Source organism: Saimiri boliviensis, chromosome 8 (genome assembly GCF_048565385.1).
Source record: "Saimiri boliviensis isolate mSaiBol1 chromosome 8, mSaiBol1.pri, whole genome shotgun sequence".
Classification (NCBI taxonomy): Eukaryota; Metazoa; Chordata; class Mammalia; order Primates; family Cebidae; genus Saimiri; species Saimiri boliviensis.
This window is the reverse complement of record NC_133456.1, coordinates 79,212,530-79,230,122: the sequence shown is the minus strand read 5'-3', so window position 1 is coordinate 79,230,122 and position 17,593 is coordinate 79,212,530. Positions and strand designations below refer to the sequence as shown.

At 35.5% G+C, this 17,593-nt stretch overlaps 1 pseudogene; it reads right to left on the bottom strand.

The window, feature by feature from the left end:
* Positions 1 to 13,999: 13,999 nt before the first annotated feature.
* On the bottom strand, positions 14,000 to 16,182 carry LOC101047877 (T-complex protein 1 subunit zeta-like; annotated as a pseudogene).
* Positions 16,183 to 17,593: the final 1,411 nt, after the last annotated feature.

The following is a 17,593-nucleotide window of genomic DNA, read 5'->3' as shown; positions in this document are numbered from 1 at the left end:
TTATCATTTCTTAAATTTGGAAATATTTAGTAGTACATAAGTATTCATAAATCAATGCTCATTTAATATTCATGAAAATTATGTTAAGTAGACATTATTATCCTTATTTTAGAGATGGAGAACTGAAACTCAAAGAGAACTTGTGACTTACCCAATATAATGAACTATTAAGCAGTGGAGGTAGGACTAGGGTATTCTTTTTCTGACTTGAAAACATTTATTAAGAAGAACTTATCCAAAGTAAATAAAATTGCACAAGGGAAAAATAGGTAAACAGCGTCAAGCAAAATCACCCACTTTGACCTGGTCAACTGTCTGATGCCTAAGCTGCCATAACCATTTATTACACAGTCACTATATATGTCATGAGACTCTACAGCTCCTTATATCACAAAGGCTATTTCAGTCTTTGATTGTTTTCTTTATGAATTTGCAGTGTTCATTCCAGGGTGAGGATCTTAGATATCAATGCAGTATCACAGGATGACAGAGAAATAGCATATTAGGAACAGAGGTAGAAGAAAGAATGCAAATTTTGTATCTTGAGGAATCTCAGTATGTTATTGTTGGAAGACATTGTTATACAGATATTTACCAAACATTACACAAAAAGTTGTCGATAGTGCCAGGGCTCCTAATCAGATCTCCAGCCTTGGTATAGTGCTCTTTCCACTATCATAGCATAAAACTGATATTGTTATATCCTAGGATATAACCATATTATATTGATCTATGGTACCCTACATTATAAGAGTTAGATTAAAAATATTTTTCCCAGTTTAAACTGCGATGAGAAAGAGAAACCTCCTAGGAGAATCAGGATTGAAATTACGATGTTTTTTCTACCTTTTATTTTTTACTAAAAGTCATTCCAAAAACTGTTTTTTTTTAAACTATATGATTGCCAATGTAAATACATCTCTTATTGAAAGTGTCAATGGTCAAAAATGTCACACTCTTCCCATCAAGCTACCAATGATCTTCTTCACAGAACTGGAAAAAGTTACCTTAAACTTCATATGGAATCAAAAGAGAGCCCACATAGCCAAGTCAGTTCTAAGCAAAAAGAACAAAGCAGGAAGCATCACACTACCAGACTTCAAACTATACTACAAGGCTACAGTAATCAAAACAGCATGGTACTGGTACCAAAACAGAGATATAGACCAATGGAACAGAACAGAGACCTCAGAGGAAATACAACATATCTACAACCATCCGATTTTTGACAAACCTGACAAAAACAAGCAATGGGGAAAGGACTCCCTGTTTAATAAATGGTGTTGGGAAAACTGGCTAGCCATGTGCAGAAAGCAGAAACAAGACCCCTTCCTGACAACTTACACCAAAATTACCTACAGATGGATTAAAGACTTAAACATCAGACCTAACACCATAAAAATCCTAAAAGAAAATCTAGGCAAAACCATTCAGGACATACGCGTAGGCAAGGACTTCATGGCCAAAATGCCAAAAGCAATGGCAACAAAAGCCAAAATAGACAAATGGGACCTAATCAAACTCCAAAGCTTCTGCACAGCAAAAGAAACAGTCAGTAGAGTGAATCGGCAACCAACAGAATGGGGAAAAAAATTTGCAGTCTACCCATCTGACAAGGGGCTGATATCCAGAATTTACAAAGAACTAAAACAGATCTACAAGAAAAAAACAAACAAGCCCATTCAAAAATGGGCAAAGGATATGAACAGACACTTTACAAAAGAAGACATACAGGAGGCCAACAAACATATGAAAAAATGCTCATCATCACTGGTCATTAGAGAAATGCAAATCAAAACCACATTGAGATACCATCTCACACCAGTTAGAATGGTGATCATTAAAAAATCTGGAGACAACAGATGCTGGAGAGGCTGTGGAGAAATAGGAACACTTTTACACTGTTGGTGGGAGTGTAAATTAGTTCAACCATTGTGGAAGACAGCGTGGCGATTCCTCAATGACCTAAAAAAGGAAATCCCATTTGACTCAGCAATCCCATTACTGGGTATATATCCAAAGGATTATAAATCATTCTACTATAAGGACACAGGCACATGATTATTCATTGCAGCACTGTTTACAATAGCAAAGACCTGGAACCAACGCAAATGCCCATCGATGATAGACTGGATAGGGAAAATGTGGTACATATACACCATGGAATATTATGCAGCCATCAAAAACGATGAGTTTGCATCCTTTGTAGGGACATGGATGAACCTGGAAACCATCATTCTCAGCAAACTGACACAAGGGCAGAAAATCAAACACCGCATGTTCTCACTCATAGGCGGGTGTTGAACAATGAGAACACATGAACACAGGGAGGGGAGCACTACACACTGGGGTCCGTTGGGGGGAAATGGGGGAGGGATGGGGGCGTGGGGAGGTGGGAAGAGATAACATGGGGAGAAACGACAGACACAGGTGAGAGGAAGGAAGGCAGCAAACCACACTGCCATGTGTGTACCTATGCAACAATCTTGCATGTCCTTCACATGTACCCCAAAACCTAAAATGCAATTAAAAAAAAGAAAAAAAAAAGAAAAAGATTACTATGATTAGGCAAAGAATAAACTTACATTAACTGGCAATTAGTGATTGTATCCATCACCATATTTACATTATTACAACTGGTTGCAACTATTTGGATAAAGTGAGGTCCCTGGTTTATGCATTAATTATGGTTCATTATTATCAGTAAGTAAATAATAAGCTTGAATTCCCCTGATTTGTTTGGAAAGTGTTGATTTTATGAGTACCTTTCTAATGGAGCCCTAATCTCAATTCATCAGCAATTACTTTACTGAACACCCACTTTTGGCAAAGAACAGGAAACTGAAAAGAAGTAAAATTCATAAGCCTCACCCTTAAATAACTTATAATAAAATTGAATAAAATGACATATTAATATGTAGTCCACTAAATATATGATACTATTTAATATAATAATATAGACTGTTTAGGTGAATGGTATGAACTGTAGGAACTCAGAAAAGGAAGAGGCTGCTATGAACTAAATGAAGCCTGTGAGAAAATGTCATTTTAACAAAAATCTACTAAATAGAGTAATATTTTATATATGAGAATAAATTACAAGATTTCAGTAGAACTTGAACTTGGGCATCTGATTCCTAGTTTAGTGTTATTTCTATAGTAGTATTTACAGTTTTATTAAATATAAACTTATAAAAACTTTTAGGATTTTATTCTTTCAAAAACATCTTTTCCTCTCCACTTTTTTCTCAATATTTTTGTGTCTCCAGAAAGAAATGATTTTTCCTCTAGTAAACTACATTTGGTTTGCAGATAATATTTGGGGACTATAAACAATTGAATTAAAGTTTGATGTTCTCATTACTTCCTTCATGTCACCACATCATTTTCTCTCCTAGGAAAGAATGGAGGCTAGCACTCTGAAGCTGGTGTTACTCCTAATGGCAGATTTTTCCTTGTCACTGCCAATCATTAGTTTGGCCATTTGCTTTTTCATAGTGAGAAGGTACAACCTTCAGCAATAGCTCACTTCTTATAAATTATAGCAGTTCTTATAGAAAATAACCTCTACAAATTTCTTCAATGGAGGCCCCCTTGACTCATTCAATAACAAAGTTACAGGAGTTCTATGGAGGTATAGAAGAACCAAGAGTTACAGAAGTCAAAGTTACTGGAGTCATGGGGAGGTCTCTAATGATCCTGGAGTTATCATTTGGAGAAGTCATTCTGATTTTAGTTGGATAAGTACATCCCTTTTCTATAGATAACACAGTTTCCTTACCAAACAGTAAAATGTCCAAGGACAAGGATTATCTTCGCACACCTCTCTGCCACTTGTATGTACAATGAAAAACACAGGACTTTGTAAAAAGCGCACTAAATGAGAGGCAATGGAGTAAACAGTAATTAAGAGCACAGACTTTAAATTAAGGCCCATTGCTACCACTAACAAGAAACAAATCGTTAGTAATTGATTGCACAGAAAGGCAAAGAGAGTACAATGCAGTGGTAAGAGGATAGCCTGAGGAACCAGACTATCAGCATTTCAGTCTCAAGGCCACCACTTACTAGCTAAGACTTTGAGCAATTGTTTAACCCTTCTTGTGCCTTTCTACTGCCTCACCTTAAAGTTGAGACTAAAAATAATATCTACTCAATGGGGTTTTATTGCAGATAAATGAGTTAATATAATTAAACTCTTAAAACATGGCCTGGCAAATAATAAATATCACATATGTATTATTATTGTTACTAGATTATTAGACCACCCCACCTTTTTATTTTTCAAATGGAAAGGCAGATAATATACCTATCTCATAAGATCAATATTATTACAATGAAAGAAAATAAATGTAAGTAAAGCACTTAGTACAGTGCCAGCACATAGTGGGTCAATACGTTTTATTTATAACTATAATTATATGAACTACTGATTTTATTAAAACATGATCTTTTAAAATATGGCTGTTTGCCTGATGAATTTAAGTGTCTGGCTGAATAAGATGCATGTCATTGAGTTCACTGGTCTCTAAAGGCCATTAGCCTCATTGATCTCTCTCTCTCTCTTTTTTTTTTTTTTTTTTTTTTTTTGAGACGGAGTCTCACTCTGTTCCAGGCTGGAGTGCAGTGGCATGATCTCAGCTCACTGCAGCCTCTATTTCCCTGGTTCAAGCTATTCTCCTGCCTCAGCCTCCAGAGTACCTGGGATAACAGCCACCTGCCACCACACTGAGCTAAGTTTTATATTTTTAGCAGAAGCGGAGTTGAACCATGTTGGCCAGGCTGATCTAGAACTCCTGACCTTGTGATCTACCTACCTCGCCCTCCCAAAGTTCTGGAATTACAGGTGTGAGTCACCATGCCCAACCCATTGGCCTCTTTCTGTAACTAAATCGGAGTTGTGGCTATCAGAGCTCCTTCTGGTAATTCTTCTAAGTGGCAAATGAGCCTGAAGTGTTATTCAGGAGATTAACTGTTCTTTAACAGTACACTTGGGCAAGAAATTGAAAGTTTACATTAGTCTCAAAAGATTCTCCTTACATATGTTGCCTTTCTGCTTTAAAGAATGACTTTTCTGGGTGACAGATTCATCAGAGAAAGTTCAATGAAGCCATTATTTTGTAGTGGAAATAGGTAAGAAAATAATCCAGCAGGAAGGAAAGTGTAAAAACTTATGTCATAGGAAAACCTGTTTGGATAAATCTACAGGAAAAACTCCTCTTTTCTTTCAAAGGTCTTTAAGTCCTGTTTATACATATATATACATATATATGTATACATATATATACATATATATGTATATATATATACATATATATGTATACATATATATACATATATATGTATACATATATACATATATATGTATACGTATATATACATATATATGTATACGTATATATACACATATGTATATATATGTATATATATGTTTATATATGTGTGTATAAATTATATAGAAAATATATTATATATATTAAAGTATATATGTGTGTAGATATATGTATGTATATATATGTATATATATGTATATATATGTATATATATGTATATATATATACATACATATATCTACACACATATATACTTTAATATATATAATATATTTTCTATATAATTTATACACACATGTTTTAATATATGATATATGTATCATATATATGATATATGATATACATTATATAACATACTATATAATATATATTCAATTATATATGATGTATTAAAATATTTTATATTTATATATCATATATAAATAAAAATATATATAATATAAACTTATATATCATATATAATTAAATATAAATATACATGATATGATATGTTATATATTTATATATTATATATAAATTTATATTATAATACATATTTATATATAAAAATACATATTTCTAGAAGTAGGCTTCTGATGCTTCTATTTTACCATCAGCCTTCAGCAGTAGACTTGTTCTGTACAGAAATATCATGGATAGGAGGCAAAGACATAGCATAGTCTCTTGGGCTACTTTCTGGAGTGAAGGCCCAAGGTTTTCCAGATGCTGGAAATGTTTCTACCCTGCCATAAACAGAAAGTATTCAAATTTAGTCTAAGAAAAAGAACAAACTAGATACTGCAAATATGGCTATCTCATTTTAAGAGATGATGCTTGTGCATGCAATGGGTAGCAGAACAAGAAAGAGAGAAGCAATCTAACTTGTTCTAAAAGGATTTTTGCCACTTATGGGATTGGACACACTTGAAACTAAATAGCCGTCATGGCTTTTTGACAGCAGAGGTTAGGCAAAGAAATATAAACAATGTATTTAGGATGTTCTAACAGATTTTATTTATTATTAAACGCATGTCTAATTCATTCAGAGATTTTTAAACCATTGACAAATAACAACAGATTATTCTTTAAGTCTATGTAAATGGATGAACTGCTGTAATGGATTTACTATTCCAAAAAGTTGATGAGACATTCTATCATTCTACCAAGAATATAGATTAGACTTGAGCAATTTTCATAAAAATACCTCCTTTTGTCTCCTCCGTCTATACTGATAACAATTGCCTCTTGAATTACATAATAACTGTTTTCTCCAAGTTGAGTGAAATGTCCTAATATTTCCAGTGAACCAGGTGGGCTTATGTTAACTAGAAGCTTACATGTGTATCAGTATCAAATGTGATTTTTCCAAGTAATAAGTTAATACCAACACATTGACTAGTGGTAACTTAGTAGGTGGAAAATTTGTCTACATAGTGTTAATAACAGACTGAGATTGGCCAACATGTTGAGCTTCATTTAACATACTATGTTGGGTCTAACAAAAACAAGTATTAATCTTCTGAGTTAATATAGTTAGGGCTATATATTTAGCTAGATTCTAAAGCATACTTAGATCTAATTCCCCTTCTACTTCATAAGAGAAATCAGAAGAGATACTTCTCAAATGAAGGAATCAACTAATGATATCTCTGCAACAATCATCAGGACACTTTTAAAGGAAGTTGAACACATTCTAACATCAAATGTACAGGTGGAAAAATTGTATAGATTCAACCCAATTTTAATACACGTCACAAAGTAGAATGGAATCTTACATTCTTGTTTCTGAAGCAACTCTGGAAAATTATAATACTAAAATAGTAATCTCAAACTGTCACCACTAACCACAGAGTCCCCTGTGAATTCCAACACATTAAAAGGGGAACTGCTTGGCCTTTATTTTGGCATTTTTCAGTAATATGTCTAATATTGAATAGTCTGGTTGATTATGTCAATACCATTGCATATTAAATGTAGAGATTTGGGTATCTTACCCCTCTCTCTGAACCTATAATTTTTTATGTCCTTCATGAAAATTTGACATAAATAAAACAAGAATGTGTACTGTATTTCATAACAAAGTGGCTTAGGTGACCAAACTTTATTAAAAGGAATGCCTCTCAAATAACATTCTTCCAACCACAAAGATGTATGCAAACATAGTCAGTTGTATCTTATGACAGGCAGAAAAATAAACTCGAGAACAAAGAATACTTTTCCTTCTTTAATCATTTAGTTAACAAGTGGAAAATAAACCTATAGCATATTTTGATTCTTCATTGTGATGAGAATTAAATTCTTTACATTTTGATTCTTCATTGCTCCGTAGTCCCCTTCATTTCTTCATTTATGAACTCTCAAGGGATTGGTAATGCCAATCTGACTGGAGAAGACTACCCAATCAAATGTCTTCTCCATTTTTTGGGTAGAAGACTACCCCCAAAAATGTATTTATCTGTGTAATACTGAGTGGAAATCACCAAGTTGATACCTTAGAGAGAAAAACACAGCTCTGCTGTCTTTCCAGCAGTCTAAGGAAATATGTGTCCCCAAAGATAAAATATGTGAAGGCATATATCAAATGAGTACCAAGTCTTCTTGGATAAAATGAAGTAAAGTTAATATGAAACCTGTTTAGCTATTAATATCATTAATTAAAGACCAGAAGGATTAGTTATTGCTTTTCACCAAGCCTATTCCTTAGGGGAATCTTTCCATTCAGAATACTTTGAGTGAAGGAAGTATTGCATAGACATGTTGGGATTCCAACAATATAGTGTAGGAGGCCTGGAATATGACTAGTGTTTGGTAAGTATGTTGGATTAAATAATATTATTTATCTCAATGTTCTGTCTTTAATACATTGACCATAGCAGTTCACGTAGTTGCTTAGTTTTCAGTGACAATAACAAAAATTACTACCATTCCATACCATGTGTATTTATTGTACATTCCAGGTCCAGCATATAATCATTCTTGGGTACTGCTAAGATAAAGTCAGTCCCAGAGGTAGAATAGAATCTCCTTGATCATAAAAATTTTCTGCATACTTCATTCCTAATACATTACTGTTCAGTCTTGCCATTTCCAGTCACTGAAATATGTCTAAGTTCCTATTTGGTCTCCAGCATAAGAAGGCCTCCACCATTTAAGGGAGAGAAATGTGGTAGATATTAAAGAATAGTCTCACCACTCCACCCTACATACAGGTGGGGTCGAAAAAATGTAAGAAGATAAATGAAGGCCAAGTGTCTAGCAAACACTCCACAATGAGTGCACATCGTGCTTGACTCACTCTGGGAGGAGAACAAACATGCAGAGCTCATGCTTGGCTTCTCCAGCATGACGGAGTGTTCTTTCCTAGGTTTGCTGTCTTTCTGGTTGTACGGTGCAGAATAGCAGAAGCTCCAGATGACAACGTGACCTCACTGTCATAGACCCCCTTAGCAAAGCGTTCTTAGCTGAGAGTGGCCAAGAGGATAGTGTTAGGAAAGACACTGTGAGGGTGCGTTGTTATCTTCATCAAACAGGATGTCCCAGCTGTGAAAGAAGGTTTTATTGAGAACAGACAGCAATATTTTACAGAAACATATTCATTAGAGGAATAAATTCTGGAGAACTATCATATAGCATGGTGACTATAATTAATTATAATGTACTGTATATTTGAAAAGCTAAGAAAGTGTTTAAATGTTCTCATCACACCAAAAAATAATAATTATTGATTTCAAGCTAATTAAGATAATCATTCCACACTGCGTGCATATATCAAAACATCACACTTTAGCTCATAACTACATACACTTTTTATTTGTCAATGAAATAAATACACATCAATAATAAGTAATTTTAAAGTGCTCCTCCTCCCAAAACAACCTATTTTAATTGGCTTGGTATAATAATTATAAACTTGTTAAGTACCTGTGATATATTGGACATGGTGTTAATAATTGTAGTATAGACAATTTCTCAAGTATAGCAACAGTTCTTTAGGATAAAAATGAAGAAAACAAGGCTTACAGGGAAGTAACTTGTCCTGGTTTATATACCTAAGCAAGTTAGCAAGAAGTAGATACATTTTCCGTTTTAACTGGACTATTGAAATGGCGTCTCTCGGTAATCCTGCCCCAGTTTCTTACTCTAGTCCTGTCTTCCAATACACACAGACACACACACACCTTCCTTTTCTGTCATTATCACTGGAGTAATCACATTATAGCAGAGATATGACTATGACCTCATTATTTAAAAAAAAAAAAAAACAAAAAAACAGTGACCTACACTTCAATTCTTTTACTAAATAATCATCTATAGCTCCCTACTGCTCATGGGACAAAGTGCTCTTTTTGATATTCAAGGTGCTCATAATATAATCCTCACACATGAAACCTTTCCTTTTCATGTATTTCTTGAATCTGCCAAACTTATTTTCCCTATATATCCTCAGCGGTTTCTCGAATCAGGACTTCGCTCACATGGTTTTTTAGATTTGAAGCACCCTTTACCCAATTCCAAAACTGACATTGAAACCCATTTAAGACTTAGTGGAAATGTTACTTTACTTAAGACATAAAACAGTTTAAGAAAGATTCAAATATTATCTTCCTTAACCTTTAAAAGATAAAGGTAAATCCTCAAAGTGAACACCATAAAAAATGGTGTTGGTCCCTGTAGATAAAAAGAAACAAACAAACAATGACAACAGCAATCTAAGTTACGTAACAGGGCACAAATAGTAAAATCTAAAAATTGAAAAACTGAATCCTGATTTGAGGCTTCTACTATAACTTGTTGATCATTTCTGATAAGTATAGTAACAGTGTTGAAATACATGTATGTGTTCTTTGAAATTTTCCATCTCTATAGATTTTTATTGGCTAGTTCACTTCTTTACTTCCTTTCAGGATTTTTTTCTATAGTTAAGACATCCTAGCAAATCACTAAAACTGTTTCTAGATCTGTAAAATGGTATAATAATTCTTTTAGGTATGCCTAACATAGTTTTTTGGTGTGGATCAAATTCATTAATTCACCCAATATACTTTTACAGCATATTTAAACATGTCAGGATTATGCTGTAAAGAAAAATATATGGTTGAAACACTTTGTACGTTATTCAGTCTTTCACAGTGTAATCAGCAGTCAATGTGAAAGCCCCTTCAAAACTCTAAAATGTTTCACACGTGTAAGGAATTGTTAAAGTTTTGTAACGAATACTTAAAGACACATTATTAACCTTTGAGGTCAATGCCATAACAACCTCCTTATGCAATCCAACAATTGTTCTTTAGAGAGGATTGTGTAAAAAAAAAAAAAATCTGTGGAACAAGACTCATTGCTTATTAGTGTTATTTGGCATGTCTTTTTTTGTTTAGTCCTTTCTTCAGTTCTTATAAGTTTGTTTAGTTTCAACAGTGAGATTTCTCCAAAATTGTAATTAGTAACATATTATTAGTAGTAAACAGCTTTCAGATTTTGTAAAATATTTAAATCACTGTTTAACTATAGTTATAGTTAAAATGTGATGGATCTAGATGATTTTCCTGGAGATAGCTTTCCATGGTGATATTGGGAGGGAAAAGGGTCCTTAACATATTAGAATGAACAAAAATTGGCATCTGACTTCCCATAGTGCTGTCAATCACTGTAAAGTACAACCTAAGTCTGTTCACTAGTGTTTGCATTCAGATTTAAGTATCGGCATTACTAATGAGCCAATAGGCTAATCAATAGAGTTTGTTTTGTGGTTATTAATTTAATATTGGTTCGTGACCATGCTGAAGTCTGCCCTTACACACATTTACTAGCAAGTGTATTTTTAGATAGCACTTTTTTTTTTTTGCTTTGCATAGTTTTAGGGATGTTTCATTTTCAGATTCTTTCAGGGTAATCATTATATGATTCATCCAATGGACATTCAATCACTATGTTTTCATTTTCTGTTCTTTGCTTTCTGTGATACTTTCAGATCACGAATCCCCTCATAGCAGCTGGTATTCTCAGGAAACAGTTTAATTTCAATGTTGGAATGAAATCAAAACAAAAATATTCTTATGACGACAAATCTGAGCCTACTCAAGGAAGTTTTCATTAACAAAAATAAAAAATTATACATTTTAAGGTTTACTTTAAATTTCTGAAAAATTTTCCTGTGTTTGCCAGAAGAGGCATATCTTGTTTCATTTCACTTCACTCTATTGTGCTTGGCAGATGCCCTGTTTTTTTTTACAAATTGAAAGTTTGTAACAACTCTGTGTGGAACAAGTCTATCTGTGCATCAGTGCCATTTTTCCAACAGCAGGTGCTCAATTTGTGTCTCTTTGTCACAAACTGGTGATTCCAGCAATATATCAGACTTCTTCATAATCATCATAGCTACTATGATGATTTGTGATCAGTGATCTTTGGTGTTACTGTTTTGGGGCACCATGAACTACACCCATGGAAGAGAGTTAAATAATCAATAAATGCTGTGTGTGTTCTGACTGCTCTACCAACTGGCCATTCTCTGAACTCTTTCCCTCCAATTCAGCCTCCCTATTTTCTGAGACATCCCAATATTAAAATTGAGCTAAGGTGGCTGCAGTGGCTCATGCCTATAATCCCATCACTTTGGGAGGCTGAGGAGGGCAGATCACTTAGGGTGGGGAGTTTGACAGCATCCTGGCCAACATGGTGAAACCCTGTCTCTACTAGAAATACAAAAATTAGCTGGGTGTGGTGGTGGGCACTTGTAGTCCCAGCTACTTGGGAGGCTGAGGCAGAAGAATCGCTTGAACCTAGGAGGTGGAGGTTGCAGTGAGCCAAAATCGTGCCACTGCACTCCAGCCTGGGCGACAGAGTGAGACTCTGCCTCAAAAATAAATGAATAAATAAAAATAAAATAGAGCCAAATAATAACCCTAAAATGGCCTCTAAGTGTCCACATGAATGGAAGAGTCACATGCCTCTCACTTTCAATCAAAAAACAGAAAGGAGGAAGTGAAAGGAAGACATGTTGAAAGTTGAAATTGGCCCAGAGCTAGGTCTCTTGTTCCAAACAGTTAGCCAAATTATGATTGCAGAGAAAAAATTATTGAAGGATATTAAAAGTGTTATTTCAATGAATACACAAATAAAAAACTACATCCGCCTTATTGCTGGTCTGGATAGAGGATCGAACAAGTCACAACATTCCCTTAAACCAAAGCCTAACGCAGAGCAAGACCATAACTCTTTCAATACTATGAACAGAGGTAAGGAGCCTAAAGAAGAAAAATCAGAAGCTAGCAAAAGTTTGGTTCATGAGATTTAAGCAAAGAAGCCATTTTCATAACATAAAATTGCAAGGTGAGGCCCGGCGCAGTGGCTCAAGCCTGTAATCCCAGCACTTTGGGAGGCCGAGGCGGGTGGATCACTAGGTCAAGAGATTGAGATCATCGTGGTCCACATGGTGAAACCCCGTCTCTACTAAAAATACAAAAAATTAGCTGGGCATGGTGGCGCGTGCCTGTAATCCCAGCTACTCAGGAGGCCGAGGCAGGAGAATTGCCTGAACCCAGGAGGCAGAGGTTGCGGTGAGCCAAGATCACACCATTGCACTCCAACCTGGGTAACAAGAGCGAAACTCTGTCTCAAAAATAAATAAATTAATTAATTAAAATTGCAAGGTGAAGCAGAAAGTGCTGCTATAGAAGTTGCAGCAAGTTATCCAGAAGCTCTAGCTAAGATAACTGATAACGGTGGCTATATACCAAGCAGCAGATTTTCTTTTTTGTTTTGAGGTTTCAAATTAATATTCATTACACATTCATTGCAGATAACTGCTAAGTCTTCAAAACACATAGCTAGGTAGCACACAATTTCATCTTCAAGGACTACAGAAATAGATCAATTGTATAGAAACAATCTTATGGAATATGTAGAAGAGAACAGTAATTTGAGTGAGAAAAATATGGCACTTTAGGGTTTGTGATGGACATTTTTGCACAAGCAGAAAGTTCAGAGGCTTGAAAATATGGTCAGCTACAAATCTTGTATTTCACACAGTCACCCTGGCCCTTAGTCACCATGTCTTCCACCATCTTTTTACCTCTGCCTCTTCTATTTTTGCCACTTGACACTCGTAGTCTCTCAACTCCCTTGCCTCTAGCTTACTCCTCCTCCCATTTACCTCAGCTTGACTTTTTGGAGGGAACAGTTTAGCAAAGCTATTTCACAAGCAGGAAAAGTCCAACTGATCTAATAAGTTTACAAATAGAAATTTCTACTAATAGGGATGCTTCAAAATCTTAAATTACATAAATGTTATTTATATTAGCCCCCAATTTTTTTTAAACCTAAATACTTGACAATAGGACACTGCTGGACGATTTGACAGACGTCCTCGTAAGAAATTACTAAACTATACAAATTTATTTTTCAAGAAATATTTAATAAGGTAAATAACATATTTTATGTCACTGCAGCTAAAGCAAAAATCCTGTTCTTTGGGTAAAAGACACACATTGCTTTATGTGTTTATACTTGAGTGCAATTAAAAAAACACTGTAATTGCAATTTCAGAACTTCAAAATTTTAATAGGTGCCAGTGTTCTCTCTTTTATTCATATAGGAAAAGAAAATTTTTTTGAAAACCATTCAAAGCTTGGACAAAAACTCCACAGCTGTAGTCCTCAGGATCACTTTGCAAAGTCTTCAAGACTCAGTTACAGGGAATTTTCTACATAACTTTTCAGAGAAGACATTCTATTAATAGCTTGTGTGATCTCGTCAACCAAGAGAATGTTAGTGGCAATCACACTGCAGGAATGAAGAAGCTGTTTCTTTATGCAATAGTTATCCCATATGCCTATTTCTGCCACTACCATTAGCTCTTCTATGTTGAGGTCCACATCTGCAAACTGACTGATTCTGAATGTTCTGCTTGAATTTCAACTAATGTTCTTGAAGGTCAAAAGCAGAATTCTGAACAAGAACCTTGGGAATAATGAGTAATGCATCAGTAAATGCTTGAACTCCAACCTGTGCCCTGCCCTTTACACTGGTCTTATATTTAATCAGGGCTTCTGCCATTTCCACTTCTATGGCACCAGCACCTGGAACTACACAGCCATCATCAATAGCTCTTCTGACCACCCTCAAACCATCTCTTATGGCATCTTTGATTTCAGAGAGTATGTGCTTATTTGGTCCTTTGATCAATAATGTGACAGAGTGAGGATTCTTACGTCATTTCTCAATAAAGGTGAACTCTCAATGTATACTCATGCATAAGACCTGCATGTCCTAAGCAGTCAGGACTTAGGTCATCAAAAGAAATCAGAGCTACCCCACCATAAGCAAGAGTCAGACTCTCTGTAGTTCTACTTTTAGCTCTGTGTAGAGCTATTATGCCTTCTTTTGCAAGAACATCTAAGGAAAAGAAATCAATTCTCTTTTGATAATAACAACAAATCCTTTATCTGAATCACCACAGACTTTCCTTTTCAGTTCTATTGTTTTTTAATTCTATGTTCAATGAATTTTCTGATTTTGTAATTTTTTTCTCTCTCTTCTTCACTCTTGTAAATAAAAAGGCCAGGATTCGCTTCCTTTTTTCATATTATAATGACGTATGACACTTGAGGATGTATGCATCTTCCACTCTTTTCTTCAAATCAGGATGCCATGTTCCATGGTCCAAAACAAGGCCTCTGATTAAGCTTGTGTCAGTTTCAGGTTTATGTTTCATCTCCATGATCTCAAATATGAAGAGATGAATAGGTTCAATCTGTCTTTTAGTGGTCAAAATGGGGTCCATTACAGCCTATGTTAAGACATCTGCGAGTTCAGCATGAACTTTAGTATGAAGAGATGTTCTGGCCACATGTCTAAGTGTTTCTATGTTTATTCCTCTGCTTACTTTGCCTTGTTCCAAGAACTGAAGGGCCCTTACCTTTGCAGCATCAAATCCTTCAGTGATTATTCTGGGATAAAGGCTTTCAGAAATGTAGAGGTGCACCTACTTCAAGAGCTCTCTAATTATTAGGATATTGTAAGTCATACCATCACCAGTTATATGATCTAGAACTGTTGCTACTTTTGATATTAAGAATGCATTTAGGCAGAGCACAGTGGCTTACACCTGTAATTCCAGCATTTTGGGAGGCCAAGACAGGTGGATCACTTGAGGTCAGGAGTTCGAGACCAATCTGGCCAACATAGTGAAACCCCATCTCTACTAAAAATACAGAAAGTTAGCTGGGCATGTTGGCAAGCATCTGTAATCCCAGCTACTCAGGAGGTTGAAGCAGGAGAACTGCTTGAACCTGGGAGGCGGAGGTTGCAGTGAGCTGAGATTGTGCCATTGCACTCCAGGCTGGGCAAAAAGAGTGACACTCCATCTGGGGGAAAAAAAAAGAATCCACTTAATAGCATTTGCATTTTGTGAAGTGGCACATTGCTGTCGTTAGTGAGTGTGATGTTCCAGCACCAGAAACGGGCATCCTCATGTTGCCCTTGGGTGTCAGGTTGGGCCTCAGCATGTCCTGTAGCACCTGCACCACTCTGATATTTAGCACCAACACCACCTCCACTCAGGCCACCTCTGCTTTGGGTTTCAGGGTCTTCCTGGCAGCTGCTCAAGCAGAGGAAGAGCAAAAGACCTGTGCCAAGATTCCAGAGCCAGCATGGGCTGTAGAAGACCTGGATAGTGCTTCCCCCTATGCAGTCTTCTGTAGATTTTTGGTGTACTCAAAACAATCTCATATTGGGAGAAGACGCCATCTAGGACTTTCATAAACAGTGGAAGTCAATTCCTAGTTTCAAAGCTTCCAAGGAGAAGCTGACTCTCTTGTTAGGGGCTGATGAAAAGGATGACTTTAACTTGAAGCCAAAGCTTACTTGCCATTTTGAAAATCCTAGGGTCCATAAGAATTATGCTAAATCTACTCTGAAGATGTGACTCTATTGCTACAAGCTCATGACAGAACTTGAATGAATGACGAGTTTCTTTTCATGGATGAGCCAAAAAAGAGTGTTTTGTTTTTTTAAGATGGAAACTACTCCTGGTGAAGATGCTGTAAATATTTTGAAATGACAGCAAAACATTTAGAATATTACATAAATTTGGTTGATAAAGCAGTGGCAGGATTTGGAGGATTAACTTCAATTTTGAGATAAACTTTACAGCATTATTTGCTATAGAGAAATCTTTTGTGATTCTCTTGAGTCGATCAATGGGACAAACTTCATTATTGTTTTAAGAAATCCTAACAGCCTCCTCAACCTTCAGCAACCACCACTCTGATTAGTCAGCAGCCATCAACATCTGCATAAGACCATGCACCAGCAAAAAGATTAGGACCTGTTGAAGGCTCAGTGATGGTTAGCATTTTTTAGCAAAAGTATTTTTATTTAATTATGTAATATAGTGAAGATTGTTTTGTGGACATATGCAATTGCACACTTAATAGACTATAGTATATTACAAACATAATTTTATATGCACAATAAAACCCAAATTTTTGTGTGGCTCCCTTTATTGCAAAATTCACCTTATTGCAGTGGTCAGGAGCTGAATTGCTAATATCGCTAAGGTATACCTGTATTGGAAAATCATTTGAAAGCCATGTTTAGCATAGAGCACTACCAGGACATAAGCCAGAAAGGTCTATAGGAATTGTCTCCGTCCAATCGTTGTACCTCAGAGACAGAGGAAATGAAGTGCATGGAAGCAATTTAATTTGGCTATGGTGACTCCTCAACTTAGCAGCAAAGTCCAAGCCCCCAGTGCTGTTTCAATACGCTTCACTATCTTACACCAAGTGGGTTCTTAAAACCTTACTTTGTGAATCAAAAGCACATTCTCATCTGATAACATTCTTCCGACATCGTAGTTGAAAAAGTACAAATGCACACAAGGAAAAGAATGACTTCAGATTCTCTAGATTTTTTTCTGATAGCTTAGCTATTACATGTAGATAAACTGAAACATTAAAAGAAACAAAGAATGTAATTCACTGAGGGAGTAGATTATGCCAGACTCTTAAAAAAGGAATTTAAGATAAGTTCTGAAGAATGATTATGAAGTATCAATCAATTGGCAGTAGTAGGAAGAGCATCCCAGGCAGAAAGAATAGCATAAGCAAAATCCTTAAAGCAGAAATCTCGCAGCACTGTGGAATAAAACTGTTATGGTTGGAGCATAGTGAGGGAAGCAAAAGCTGATGTTAAAAAAAGTGGATAAAAGTCAGCCTATTCAGGCCTTATGGACCATGGAATTATATTTTATTGTTATAGAAAAACGTTATAACATCTTA